The 15,652-nt window shown below is 41.5% G+C and overlaps 1 protein-coding gene and 1 long non-coding RNA gene across 4 annotated transcripts in view; one reads left to right on the top strand and one right to left on the bottom strand.

Moving 5' to 3' along the window:
• Positions 1-15,571, top strand: part of LOC118624029 — a 32,783-nt gene extending 17,212 nt beyond the window's left edge. The window contains exon 3 of the long non-coding RNA XR_004958319.1: positions 15,446-15,571. This is a non-coding gene — a long non-coding RNA (uncharacterized LOC118624029). The remainder of the gene's footprint in view (positions 1-15,445) is intronic.
• The window catches only part of ANO6 (anoctamin 6), a 202,053-nt gene that overhangs the window by 160,326 nt on the left and 26,075 nt on the right, over positions 1-15,652 (bottom strand). Inside the window, exon 1 of one of the 3 annotated variants that reach the window (XM_036251955.1) lies at positions 14,933-15,140. The exons of the other annotated variants lie outside the window; for them this stretch is intronic. The gene's annotated coding sequence lies outside the window, so the exon portion shown is untranslated. Of the gene's footprint in view, positions 1-14,932; positions 15,141-15,652 lie in introns of those variants that run through there. 3 annotated transcript variants of the gene reach the window in all.

The raw sequence follows: 15,652 nt of genomic DNA, 5'->3' as shown, positions 1-15,652 counted from the left end.
GCATTTTTAAAAGGCAGGAAAGGGAGATTCCAAAATGGTGGCGGAGTAAATGGAAGGTACACAGACCTACTCCCAGGACCAAACTGCAATTACAACAAAAATAAAGACAAATCATCAGGAAAAAGCAACAGAAGAGCAGCTTGGAGGACCATATAACAAGGGACACTGACTCAATCCTGGAAAGATTGCAGAGGCGTGAGAGTGGTCTGGGAGCCCACAGACAGCATCAGTTTTAGCTTTGAGCAGAGCCCTCGGGTTAAACTCCAAAGTGGCTCCACAGCCCAGAGCCGGGGCAGACGCTAAAAGAGCCACAGCCACTCACCTTGGGCAACGACAGAGGGAGGGCAGACTAGACTGGAACTGTGTGGGGACACTCGGGATTTGGAGGGCACTCAGAGCATTTGCTGAGTTTTGGCCACTCAGGACAGTGGTCATCTTACTCCTTCCCAGGGCACTGGGGAGAGGCTGAGGCCCCTCTCTTAGAGATTCAACCCCGGTCCAGTGGCCATTGAAATGCAAATTGAGGCTCATTAATAACCAGCATCTTCCCCACCCTTGGGAAATCCCCTTACTCTAAACACCTGAGGGAGTTTTTCATTCAACAGAGAGGCCAAGGCTCTTCAAGTAACTGTGACTAATAACCTCCAGGCAAAAAGCAAGAGAATAACTGAACCATTCTTGGGCTAGCAAGTCTTCCCAGGAAGGTAAGACTTGACAGCGGTGTTTAACATAGGTCCTCCCACGCTCATCCTAACCCAGTAGAGGGTGCCACAAACAGCAGAACACCAACACCCACAGGGAAAACTTGGCAGGCTCCAAAGCCCACAGAGATAGCCAAAATGGTGAAACAAAGAAACAAAAGCCAAATGAAAGAACAAGAGACCTCTACCTGGCAGGCTCCAAAGCCCACAGAGATAGCCAAAATGGTGAAACAAAGAAACAAAAGCCAAATGAAAGAACAAGAGACCTCTACCAAAGATGAGATAAATGAGGTGCAGTTAAGCAAGTTAATAGAACTAGAATTCAGAGCCATGATCTTGAGGAAGCTCAACAGGATGTGTAAGGACATGAGCACCATGAGTAAAGACACAGAAATGTTGAAAATCAACCAGCTGGAAATTAAAAATCACCAAGAAGCAATGAAGAATGCCACAGCAGAAATAAAGAACACATTGGAAGGTCTAAACAGCAGAGTAGAGGAAGCTGAGGACCAGATCAGTGAATTAGAGACGGGGTAAAAAAAAATTAACAAATCAGAAAAACAAAAGGAAAAAACAATTAAAAAACAGGAAGACAGCTTAAGAGAACTGTAGGACAACTGGAAACATAATAGTTTTCGCATCATAGGAGTTCCCGAAGAAGAATAAAATGAGCAAGGGTTAGAGAATATATTTGAAGAAATAGTGTCAGAAAACTTCCCTAATTTGGTGAAGGAAGAAGACATTCAAGTTCAAGAAGCACAGAGAGCCCCAAGTAAGAACAACCCAAACAGGCCCACACCAAGACACATAGTAATCAAAATGCCAAAAATTAAAAACAAAGAGAAAATCCTAAAAGCAACAAGAGATAAGCAACAGGTTACCTACAAAGGAAACCCCATAAGGCTCTCAGCTGACTTCTCAAAAGAAACACTACAGGCCAGAAGGGAATGGCATGAGGTAATCAAGGTCATGAAAACCAAGGATCTGAATCCAAGACTACTCTATTCAGCAAGGCTATCATTCAAAATAGAAGGTCAAATAAAGAGATTCCCAGACAAAAAAAAAAGGCTAAGGGAATACACTAACACCAAACCAGCACTGCAAGAAATGTTAAAAGGACTGCTGTAATTAGCAGGAGAAATAGGAAGAAAAATAGAACCACACTAAACAAAAATGGCAATAAATATCAATAATCACCTTAAATGTAAATGGATTGAATGCTCCAATACAAAGACACAGAGTAGCTGATTGGATAAGAAAGCATGACTCATCTACATGTTGTTTACAAGAGACCAAACTAACAACAAAAGACTCACCTAGGCTGAAAGTGACGGGATGAAAAAATCTTCCAAGCAAACGGAAAGTGAAAAAAAGCTGGGGTAGCAATACTCATATCTGATAAAATAGATTTCAAAATGAAGGCCATAACTAGAGACAAAGAAGGCCAATACATAATATTGAAAGGATCTATCCTACAGGAAGATATTATCTTGATAAACATATATGTACCAAAATATATTTAAAATCTTCTGGAAGACTTCAAAGGAGAAATCGATAGCAATACAATCATAGCAGGGGACTTCAACACCCTACTGACATCACTGGATAGATCCTCTAGACAAATAATTAGCAAGGAAAGAGACTCTAAATGAAGCACTAGACCAAATGGATTTAATAGATATCTACAGAGAATTATACCCCAAAACTACAGAATTCACATTCTTCTCAAGTGCACACGGGACATTCTCAAAGACAGACCACGTGTCAGGACACAAACTAAGTCTCTACAAGTTCAAGAAGACTGAAATCATATCAAGCATCTTCTCAGATCACAATGGAATGAAACTAGAAATCAATTGCAACAAGAACATGCAAAGACATTTGAACACATGGAGGCTAAACAGCATGTTATTATACAACAAATGGGTTACCGAGAAGATCAAGAAAGAAATTAAAAACTTTCTGGAAACCAATGAAAATGAAAACACAACAACACAAAATCTATGGGATGCAGCAAAAGCAGTTCTGAGAGGGAAGTTCATAGCACTATAGGCCTACATCAAGAAATAAGAAAAATCTCTAATAGACCATCTAACCTCACAACTTAAAGAACTAGAAAGCAAACAAAAAGAAAATCACAGAGCAAGTAAAAGGAAGGAAATAGTAAAGATCAGAGCAGAAATAAATGACATAGAGACCAACAAAAAACAATTCAAAGGATCAATGAAACAAAGAGCTGATTTTTCGAAAAGATCAACAAGATTGATGGATCCTTAGCTAGACTCACCAAGAAACAAAGAGAGAGAACCCAAATACACAAAATCAGAAATGAAAGAGTAAACAACTGACACCACAGAAATACAAAAGATCGTTAACAACTACTATGAACAATTATAAGGCAACAATTTGACATGCTAAGCGAAATGGACAAATTTCTAGAAACACACAGTCTCCCAAAACTGGACTGGGAAGAGATAGAAAACTTGAACAGACCAATAACAACTAAGGAAATTGAAGAGGTAATCAAAACTCTCCCAGCAAACAAAAGCCCAGGCCCGTAGGGCTTCACGGGGGAGGTTACTGAACATTCAAAAAAGAACTAACACCCATTCTCCTCAAACTATTTCAAAAATTCAAGAAGAAGGAAGACTTCCAAACTCGTTTTATGAGTCCAGCATAATTCTAATTCCAAAACCAGAAAAAGACACTACAAAGAAAGAAAACTGCAGGCAAATATCACTGATGAACATAGACGCCGAAATCCTGAACAAAATACTAGCATATCGGATCCAGTAATCCATCAAAACAATTATTCACCATGACCAAGTGGGATTCATCCCAGGGATGCAAGGCTGGTACAATATTTGCAAATTAATAAATGTGAATACTGCATAAATAAAATAAAGAATAAAAACCACATGATCATATCAATAGATGCCAAAATAGCCTTCGACAAAATCCAGCATCCATTTCTGATAAAAACGCTCAGCAATCTGGGAATAGAGGGGTCATATCTCGACATAATAAAGGCCATATATAAAAGTCCTACTGCCAACATCATATTCAATGGCAAAAATTAAAAGCATTTCCCTTAAGAACAGGAACAAGATAAGGATGCCCACTCTCACCACTCCTATTTAACATAGTACTGGAAGTCTTAGCCACAGCAATCAGACAGGAAGAAAAAATAAAAGGGATCCAAATTGGAAAGGAGGAGGTGAAACTGTCATTATTTGCAGATGACATGATACTATACGTAGAAATCCCCAAAGACTCCATCAAAAATTTACTAGACTTAATAAATGAATTTGGCAAAGTAGCAGGATACAAAATTAACGTCAAGAAATTGATGGCATTCTTATACACCAATAATGATCTCACAGAAAGAGAAACTAAAAAAACAATCCCATTTACCATTTCAGCAAAAAAATTAAGATACCTAGGAATAAACTTAACCAAAGAAATAAAGGACCTATTCGCAGAAAACTACAGGTCATTGAGAAAAGAAATAGTGGAAGATATAAAAAAGTGGAAGCACATACCTTGTTCATGGATTGGAAGAATTAACATCATTAAAATGTCCATACTACCCAAAGCAATCTATAGATTCGATGCAATCCCCATCAAAATACCAACGACATACTTCACAGAACTAGAACAAATACTTCCATGTAGAACCAAAAAAAGACCTTGAATAGCCACAGCAATCTTGAAATGGAAAAAAAAAGTAGGAGGGATCACATTACTAGATTTCAGGTTATGCTACAAAGCCACTGTAATCAAAACAACCTGGTACTGGCACAAGAACAGGCATACAGACCAGTGGAACAGAACAGAGAACCCAGAAATGGACCCAAGGCAATATGTTCAATTAATATTTGACAAAGGTGGCAAGAGCATACAGTGGAGTAAAGACAGCCTCTTTAATAAAAGGTGTTGGGAAAATTGGACAGCTACATGCAAAAAAATGAAACTAGACCATCAACTTACACCATACACACAAATACACTCAAAATGGATAAAAGACTTAAATATGACTCATGAATCCATAAAAATCCTGGAAGAAAATGTAGGCAACAAAATTTCAGACATCATATGCAGCAGAACTTTCACTGATATATCACCTAAGACAATAGAAACAAAGGAGAAAATGAACGCATGGGACTTCATCAAACTCAAAAGCTTCTGCACTGTAAAAGATAATCATCAAAATGGAAAGGCAACCCACTGTATGGGAGAGCATCATTGCCAATGATATATCAGATAAGGGGTTAATTTCCAATATATATAGAGTGCTCATACAACTCAACAAAAGGAAAACAAAGAGCCCAATTTAAAAATGGACAGAGGAACTAAATAGACACCTGTCCAAACAGGACATACAAATGGCTAAGACACATATGAAGAAATGCTCTACATCACTAATCATCAGAGAAATGCACATTAAAACAACAACGAGGTATCACCTCACACCTGTCATAATGGCCACCATCAACAAATCATCAAACAACAAGTGTTGGCGAGGGTGTGGAGAAAAGGGGACTCTAGTGCACTGCTGGTGGGAATGCAGACTGGTGCAGCCACTATGAAAAACAAGATGATGTTACCTCAAAAAATTAAAAATTGAACTTCCATTTGACCCAGTGATCCCACTTCTAGGAATATGCCCTAAGTAGCCTGAAACACCAATCAGGAGGAATATATGTACCCCCATGTTCATAGCAGCACTATTTACAATAGTAAGATCTGGAAACAGCCCAAAGTGTCCATCAGTAGACGAATGGATAAAAAAGCTGTGGTACCTATACACAATAAAGTACTATGCAGCTAGAAAGATCTCTTATCCTTTGAGATGACATGGAGGGACCTGAAAAGTATTATCCTAAGGAAACAAGCCAAGCAGAAAAAGACAAATACCACATGATCTCACTTATATATGGAATATAATGAACATAACAGTCTGAGGAATACGGTAGACCCAGAAACATGGAAGTAGGGTACAGACTGACAATCCCCAGAAGAGGAGGTAGTGGGGGAGAGATAAACCACAGAACTTATATGCATGTATGCATGAACAATGGACATGGACAACAAAGCTGGGGACAGGGCAGGGAGGGAGGGAGAGGGGGGAATCAGTGGGGTTAAAAGGAGAAACATCTGTAACAAAAATAAATAAATTCGTTAAAAATAATAATAATAATAAAAGGCAGGAAAGAGCCCTGGCTAGTGTGGCTCAGTACATTGAATGTCAGCCCATACACCGAAGGGTCACATGTTCGATTCTTCGTCAAGGGCATGTAGCTGTAGGTTCCATTCCTGGCACTGGTCAGGGTGTGTGTGGGAAGACTATTAAATACGGTAATTGTATTTTCCAAAGCTTTGCTCTGGGATGCACAAATCTGGCCTCTGCTTTGCAGGATGCTCAGCTCTATTCAGAGGGGATCAGAGGATCCCCAGGTAACAGAATGTGGGGGAAGAAGACCGCTTGCAAAGGGCTCATGGGAACCACCAACGTAGAGTTTTAAATATGGGAATGTTGAGGAAGAAACTGAAGGGTGCTTCATGAACTCAGGTATATGCAATACACAGAGCACAGTTTTTTCCACTTACTGAAGAACAAGGAACAAGAACATTGTTTTGAACTTTATCATAAAGGCTTCTGAATGGATAGGGTGAACTAGAAGATTGTTGGAAATGCCTTTCTCTACTCCTGTCGTGTTAGCTTTATTAGTTATAGACAGTTGGTCACTTTGAGCATTCAAGTCATGTACATTGTTGTTTCCCAGATTAGACACTCAATCTACAGCAGGAAAGGGAAGAAGCTAGTGATACTGACTGAGCACCTATTGGCAGCAGGCTCTGGTTTTCCCACGGCTCTGATTTGCAAACTTCATCCCATTGATACCTAAGGGGTTGGTGTGGTTATCCCCATTTATTTGTGGGGAATCGGACCAGGAGCACTCAAGACAACAGTCAGGTGGCAATCCTAGGTCTGTATTATATGCTACTTCAGTGCTGGGCCTGTATGACTCCAAAGGTCTTGCTTCTAATTTATCCATAAATGTGACAAATCTAGTGTTTACTGAGGCCGTCTGGATGCCTCACAGTCTCTGAGGCGTTTCAGACTGGTCCGCCCCAGGTCCTCGATGCCTTCACCTCTAGAACAAGTGCACATTTGATCCAGTCTGGCTCTTGTATATCCAAAACAACCATCGATCACCTCTCGGTCTGCACACAACGCACTTATAAAGCAGCAAATCTGGAATGCGCGCTTTCTGGCGTAGCAAAAAGAGAAAGAAGAAAAATGTTTTCCAATATAACAAAGATAAAATTTGAACTCCAGTGGCCTGCCTTTGGATTCTCCACAGGGAAGGCAAGCACAGATGGTGTGCAATATACACTACATCAGGATCATAGGCGGGTGAATGGTTCCCACCCAGATCAAACTTGCTGGTACCCAGCCCTTCCTATCCCTGACATTGGCTGTGGCTCATCCTTTCTGATTATAAGCATTCTGCGCCGGCCATTGTGGATATTTGGGAAAATATAGAAAATTGCAAATAAAACAAAATTTACTTCTAATGCTTCTGCCCAAATATGAATACCTTAGTGTGCCTCTTTCCTGCCTTTTATTTTATTTGTTTATTTTTTGTTAATCCTTACCCAAGGATATTTTTTCCATTTAATTTTAGAAAGAGTGAAAGGGAGGGAGGGGAAGAGGGAGACAGACAGAGAGAAACATTGATGAGAGAGAGACACATCAATTGGTTGCCTCCCACACGACCCCGAGTGGGGCCGTCGATCAAACCTGCAACCCAGGTATGTGCCCTTGACCAGAACTGAACCTGTAACCCTTTGTCTGCAGGCTCATGCTCTAACCGCTGAGCCACACTGGCCAGAGCTAAAACCACTCTTTTGACAAATACTATATTCCACTAGAAATGGGTGATGTAAGAGGTGAAGGATAGAAAATGATTCGCAGGTAAACTGTCCCAGCTGTAGTGGGTGGGGATGCACCTGGGCATCCCCAGGGCACTAGCCTGCTAGAGCCACTAACAGCCTGGTCACAACGGGCACTTCTATTCATGGTTCCAGGGCTGTTTTCTAGCTGGACGACTGTATATAAATAAAGAATCCTACTTTGTGGAAATTCATTCACTGCAGTAGTCTGGAGCTGATTAACCACGATAAACGAGGGCCGACTGCAATCATTATGGTCCTGAAGGTTACATGCCTTTGGGTGACAGATGGGGTGTGTTGATGCTTCTGAGCCAGATGCCAGATCCATGTGTGACCAACAGGGCCCCCCACATCTGCTCCTGTAACCTTCGTCCTTTGCCTTGTGGTTATCAACATTTCTTCAGCAAGCTGATAGTGTCTGGTTGCATCAGATTCCACTTTATGACAAACCCCTCCCTTCAAAAGAACAGCCGTATCTTTGCAGATCTGCTCCCTTCCTCAGTTAGCTCTTTCCCACGAGTGCCTCACAGGGCAAAGGATAATGGGAATCTTCAGCAGTTTGGGGCTTCCTGTGTGCATGTAAAACTATGAATTCTACTACCTTCAGGCTAGAAAGTTCATTCTCTTGATAAACAGGAACTGAGCCCAGTGCTGAATGCTGGACATTCAAAAATAAGCTAGTTTTTTTGCCTCATGGAGGAACAGGATATCAACAGTTACACCACAGTGCAGTATGTTCTAGAGCAAAGGTACGTACCGAAGGTGATTGCAGCAGTGCAGCAGGGCAGAGGGTCTGCCTGGGCAGGATCCTAAGAGTGGACAGTTCACACCTCTCTCCGGCAGTGGCTGAGGAATGAGTGAGCTGACCTACACAGTCTCTGAGGGGTTAATGCTGTCCCCGTGGTTTCATGCTGTCTCTTTAATAGTACTGCCACTGGCTTGCTCTGGTTACTGTTTGCTTTCTTCGTCTCCTCGCATATTCACCTCCTCACTTTATTTCCAGAATAAAACATACGGTGCTTCCATTCTCTCCAGAGTCTTTCTGCCCCATAATGTTTCCTGCCCTGGAGAGTTGCTTTGACTGGGAGGAAAAGAATACTGTAATTGGCTTAGCTGGAGCAAGCAAAGACGCAGCAATGAGCTTGCCTCTGAAAGCAGCTAGAAAACAGCCCTGGAACCATGAATAGAAATGCCCGTTGTGACCAGGCTGTTAGTGGCTCTAGCAGGCTAGTGCCCCGGGGATGCCCAGGTGCATCCCCACCCGCTACAGCCGGGACAGTTTACCTGCGAATCATTTTCTATCCTTCACCTCTTACATCACCCATTTCTAGTGGAACACAGTATTTATCAAAAGAGTAGTTTTAGCCCTGGCCAGTGTGGCTCAGCGGTTAGAGCATGAGCCGTTCGGTTTGCAGGTTCAGTTCTGGTCAAGGGCATGTACCTGGGTTGCAGGTTTGATCATGTGGGAGGCAACCAATCAATGTGTGTCTCTCTCACATCGATGTGTGTGTGTGTGTGTGTGTGTGTGTGTGTGTGTGTGTCTCTCTCTCCCTCTCCCTATCCCTTCCACTCCCTCTATAAAACAATGGAAAAAATATCCTCAGGTGAGGATTACAAAAAAGAAAAAAAAAAAGGAGAGAGAGTGATTTTATCCTTTCACAGACCATGCAATGCTTTGGGAAAATCTGGTGAAATTCAAGGATCCTCTCCTAGAAAACTTTTCAGAAGCACATAAACATCAATTATTGTAAATAACTTCTGGGGATCCACAAACTCCTGAGGCCCATGCACAGATACCAGGAGGAGCACCCTGCTCACTTTGGTAGGAGCTTCTACTGCGTGCCAAGCAGCATGGAGACCCCATCTCAAGATCAGCTCATCGCCACACTGAATGTTGGGACATTTTCCCACACGTTGCCTGGAACACTTGTCCCCAAGTCTTCTGCCCAGGAGACCCCTATTCTGCAGCATCTCACCACTTGAATGAAAACATTCCGCACCCTTTACCCTAATTCACCCCCAAGAGGAACTAACTGCACCTTCTTCCTGCCCTGCTATGCCCTACGAGTGCTAGCATCAGGGATCCTATAATACTCATCACCACACATTTATGTGCCTTTCTCCTATTGCTAGAAGCAACATCAGGGCATGGACTCAGTCGTTTTTTCTTTCCAGTTTCTGGCCCAGTCCTCATTCTGGAGGAAAGCATTCCACTGAGGGAAACAGACACAAAACCAAATCACTGTAACACAGAAATCCCAACGCTGAATCTGAGGGGATGAGGGATTTTACGCTAAATTGTATACAGAGGAGCAACAATAAATCAGACACAGGTAGGAGTGGACACGCTAAGCCGAGAGGTCGGCAAGGCGTGCAGGCGGGAGGCGGCTGACAGTACCTCGGACTCGTGATGACTGAACGGGCAGGCAGGAAGCGGTACGGGGTCGGGGGTTAAGGAGGCCACTGAATGAGGTTCAAGGGAGCTGGAATGTACTGCATAAGGTGGGAAGTCACTGAATGATTTTTACAATTTTTTCTACTTAAAAAGTAACAAATAAGAATTGTAGAAAATGGAGAAAAGGTACAAATGAGGAATATTACACGTTTACCATAGAGAGACAAACGTTATTACTCTTCTTTCATCTGTATGTGTTATGTAAACATGTATCATGTGAGTACGATTTTCATGTTACTTTAATTCTGCTAATATTTATGAAGCATTTATTAGGTATCAGACATTGTGCTAAATACACCGCAGGTATTCTGTTATGTTATTTAATCCTCACAAGAATTCTTCAGAGGGAGCTCCTACTGTAATCCCATTTAGAGACGAACGCGGGACGGGTTGTACCACCCGCAAGTCCACGCCCACATGCAGCAGCGCGGAGATGTAACACTAAGGTTTCGTACTGCAAAGACCATACTCTTACATTTCAAGTTTTTTTTTTCCCTCTCACTCATTTAATTTATAAGACAAGTGCATCGTTTTATCCAATTTTCTCAGAAAAACGCTCTGTGCTCTTGAGTAGCCTTGCAGTAAACCGAAAAAAGTAGATCTGGAAAGCAAGAACACCTCACTGCACTGTGTTCCCCTACAAGGAGCACAGAAAACCCCGGCGTTACTCCACCTTTCTGCAGCCCTGGTGACGTTGGCACTTTTCTTGTAAACCAGCAGGGTGACATGTTCAGATGTGTCCTCTGGACAGATTAGTCTGGCAACAGTATGAAGAAGGATGGGTTTGAAAAAACCAGATTGGAAGGCTGAGGTACAATCCAGGTGAGAGACACGAAAGCCAAGGGTCAAGGCAGTGATATTTGGGGTGAAGGGGAGGGACTGAATCAGAACACAGAGAAGACAGACTTTAAACAGAGAGGACAGACTTTAAAAGACTGGGTGTGGAGCAAAAAGAAGAAGCAGGGTGGTGTTGCAAGAGAGAGGAGGTAGGGGAGAACGGATGGTGGATGTCATTCATTGAGAGAGAGAACACAGGAAAGAGAGAGAGAGAAAGAGAGAGGGAGAGAGAGGGATTGAGGGAGGAGGAAGAGAGGGATCGAGGGATAGAGAGATCAGTAGGGAGAATAATTAATTCACTTGTGCATTAAATCGGTGGACACACTCCAAGTGCCTACTCTCCGGCGGGGGCCTTGCTGAGTGCTGGGGAGTCAGTGTGAACCAGACTGAGGAGGTCCCAGGAGGAGTGGAAGGAGGGTATCAAGGTGATTGAGACGAGAGCACAGAAGGTACAGAGGGCTGTTGACCTGGCAGAGGTGGCCTGGAGAGGGGTCTGAAGTCCAAGGACAGGCTAGAAACTATGAACCGCAAGCATGAATGAGAATGTCCTCAGAAAATGTGCACGCGGAGTGAGAACAGAAGGGGACTGGGCTGGCGCTCAGAGTACACTGGTGTTTTTAGCTCAGCAGGGGAAGCAAGGGACCAAGAAGGAACAGCCAGATGCAAGAACCAGAGGTCACAGGAGCCAAGTGGGGAACAGAAGGAATGACAACCCATCTTGAGACCATACTGCTCTGGGACTTCTCAGAAAGAATAATTTAAAAAAATATATTTTTAAAAGTCCCATAGAAAGTCCATGATGAGGGTAAGAATTTACATCTCCTGGCTGCCTCTCCAAGCTTTATCCATCAGCCATTTGGAGTTGATGATTAATATTCAGTAGAAAGTGAATTTATAATCATGTGTCTGCCATTCAAATGTGAAATGTTTTCTGCTCAGTACACCCAATAATACATTAATATATCTCTAGTTTAAGATACATTTATGAATAATTTTATATATTTTATACATTCCCTGGCAAGAATGATAATAGAACAATCTATTTTCACTGCTACATGAAACAAAAAGAGAAATGAAAGGTTCAGTTAATCAAGGGATTTAATATGCTTTATAATAAATATCAAACAGTCATTACTTGGGCTATACAAAGGGTGGCTGAGGTCAAAAGATTATTATAATAGCAAGAGTTTATGCCCATTTTTATTCTGTCAGTTGCTTACATTTGCATAGGAAGTTTCTTTTATTCATGAATTTTTTAACCACATTAGAATGCTAAAAATCAAATTTGTTTTTCCTGATTTATATATGGGCAGTAATAAGATTTTGGGGATGATTAAGAGTAGTAACAATCAAATAAATAAAAAACACTAGCTCTTCCAAGGTACCAACAGACAGATATGAAAACAAATTACCTTCGCTGCCTTAGGTAAATGTGGCTTGGAAAGACCAGAATCTGAAATGATCACTGTGGCAGTGTTTGATAAGGCCAGGAGAGGCAAAATAATGGGAATTCTACCTCTTTTGTCATCTTTGTCAAAAGTGTGTATGCATATGTATGTATGCACAGTCTGCACACTCAAATTGATGGCATCCTGATCATCAGGAGAGAGGCAGTGATTTCAAAATTGTCACGGAGAGACCTGGGTCAGGTCTCTCCCAGGAGGAGCTGACGAAGTCACAATCTCCCCCCTTAACCTCCACCTGGATCTGGGAGTCACAACTAGTCCAGAGTAAGACAGCTAATTTAAGACACCAAAAATGACTCTGGGGTGATTCTTCCTCAAATGATCGAATAGCACATTTTTAGCATACTGTAATTAAAATTTAAGATCTGTCCATGATGTTGGTGAAATAGAAAAGACGATTACTAATCACCAGCTAGTGTGGGGTGGACATTGGGCTGGACCAGGTATTCTGACTCATGTTGATGTTCCTTCTCATGGTAGCCTCTAATATTGGTAGGTTTTCAGTAAACTATAGCAATAGGTACAAAAGTAAGACCATAAATAAATGCAAGGTAAATATGTCCCCAGGGACCACAGTGAAAACAGTGGAGCTCTAGTTAAAACATCCAACTGCACAGTTTCGTGGCCTGGATCCTTGGCCACATGTGGTGGTGTATGACAATATGACAGAAAGGGTAATCTTCACAGGGCCAAAGCCATGAGCTAGCAGGTACTGTCTCTCAGGAAATAAGCAGCAACAACATCTCCATCCTCCTCTGTCGCCCTATTTCTCGGCTCACCTGCAGGAGCTGTGACAAATTGGGGTTTCCAGAATCCTGGAGCAACCCTCCCCTGGCTGACCAAACTATAACTCTCCTACCCTCTCTGTGCCATTCGGCATTCATCCTCACACGCTGGTGAACTTCCTGGAATGATTACATGGAGAGTTCTGAAAGCTTTCGAAAATCTAAAGTATAAACAAATACTACTAGCTTCATTCTAGGGGTTATTAATATATACTTTTGGAATCAGCAAGCTGGGAGAAATCTTGGATATATTTTATTCTAAGCCCTTCATTTTACAGATAAAGGGAACTATGGTGCTGGTATTCGCCGGTCACCAAAATAACAACCGACTCAAAGTCATAGGACACATTCCCGTAATTTCTAAGGCTTCATGAAGGCAAACCTTAATGACACATTTTCATGTTGTAAGAAGTTAATCATCTAAATCCAGGATGTCAATGATATGGTGTATCTCGTCATTTGTAATCATGTTCAGATTGAGGGTATTACTTCAACTGTTCGAAATGCGTTCTTCTTCCATGGACCCCAGTTTCACGTTCCGGTGTTATCAATGGCATCAGCATGCCTCTCATAAATTATCTTTGAACAACTTTATATATGTTAAAGATTTCTGAATTCTTTCTTCTCTTCTCTGCACCTGGATCAGTGACAAGAAGAGAAGCTGACCCCCGTTGACTTCAAATGGGACAGCCCAGTGGGAATGGGTAGGATGGAGATAATCTGTAAGGCTTCTCTTCCCAAAATGTGCTCTGCTTTTAAAAGATGTACATACTTTACATTTACTAAATGAAAATCTATTATTATGTTTAAGAAACTATGTCAATTAAATTTGTAAACAAATAAACAAGTAAATTTTATTTTTCTATACTGTGGACTCAACTTCTATTTCTTACACATAGATTCAAGTTGGTAGAATCAGTCTTTAAAACACTGCAGATGCTTTTGAGGGGCGAAGGTAAGAAAACTAATTGTTTAGAATATACAGCATGTCTGTGTACGTATGGGAAAACATTCGGAGGAATACACCCGAGACTGACTGTAACTGAGGGCATGTGTCATGTAAGGCCAGAGTCCATTCTGATTGGTTGGTGCCTGTGCCATATTGGCTGTTAAATATTTTTTATTTCACTTCTAAAATAAACTAATATGTTAACAGACATTATCAGGTGTTACCATTTTTTTTTCTTCTTCTGTATAGTCTCATTTATTCTTCCAGAGAAAATGTAATACTTATGCAATTAAACAAATGTGATATTAAATGCGAACTACAGAATGCTCATAGTATGTGTTATGCCAGGCTACGGAACATCTTCCTATCACCAAAGCAAAGGAATTGGCTGAAGATAAAGAAGGGTAGCCAGTTTAAAAAGCAGACAGGACAAGCTTTTAGTAAAATGGTGTTAATTATGTCAGTATCTGCAGACAGTAAGCAAGAAAAATCCAGTGGTAACTATTTTCCCTGAAGAAGGCTCAAAAGATACCAACATCCAAGTGCGTCGGGAACCATGACAACTTCCTGCTGCATGAAGGTGTCCACACTTTGCAGAGCGATTTCAGAGACAGACATTGATCACATCCTCACCGTCATTTTCCCCTCACAGCCAGTATTTACACTTTCGTGTGTTGCCGACCAACCCATTATATAAAAAAGTAATAAAATAAAGTAACACAACATCATATTTTACACATTAAATTAAAAGAAAATAAATGTTTTCCCACCACCTCCACCTGGTTAACTTGGAGCCTCGGGAAGATGTGAGGATCGTTTGACCGCTGTGAAGCGTTCTGACCCATGTCCAGCCGCACTTCCCTGGCTTTGGGCTCCGCTCCCAGTAAGCTTGACGGGCCTGGGTAACAAAACTCCTTCCGAGCAGTGAAACAATTCTTTAATGAGAACGCTGAGTGCCAGCCAGATTTCCGCATGTGCCCCTGTCTAACAAACAATGGAGACACATCATTTCTTATAAATTATAGCGAATAAAAATAGTAGTTTTGGAAAATCACCTAAACTTTTTAAAAACAATGAAGCATCTTTGGAAATACAAATGTGTTTGTGTTTAGACTTTCCTGTAATTTTGCTTAAAGAATTTCTTTATGACACAGCGTGTTGTACTCGGGATAAATACGGGTCTTCAGGAGAAAGGATTCAAATCATGTCACTGAACTTCCAAATTATGGAAACATGATGCATTGACTCAGACAGTTTGGTGGTTTAATCACAAATTACTCTCCATTTTCCAGCTGCTGAAATGATTGCTTTGTGACTGTGCTCTGCCCCGTGAAGACAGCGCCAGCATCAGCTTCTTACTTCGAGCTACACTCACTGGAAATAAAGCAGCTGGGAAAGATCCCGGTGCTTTACCCAAGTCAACCCACAGAGAATGCTCTCAAACTCTACTTTTCAAGGTATCAGTATTCTTGATATGGAATAAAATAATCAATTAAAAA

The sequence above is a fragment of the Molossus molossus genome, unplaced genomic scaffold (genome assembly GCF_014108415.1).
Source record: "Molossus molossus isolate mMolMol1 unplaced genomic scaffold, mMolMol1.p scaffold_m16_p_10, whole genome shotgun sequence".
Classification (NCBI taxonomy): Eukaryota; Metazoa; Chordata; class Mammalia; order Chiroptera; family Molossidae; genus Molossus; species Molossus molossus.
Note: the sequence above shows the minus strand (reverse complement) of the source record. Positions and strands in the feature narration are given on the sequence as shown.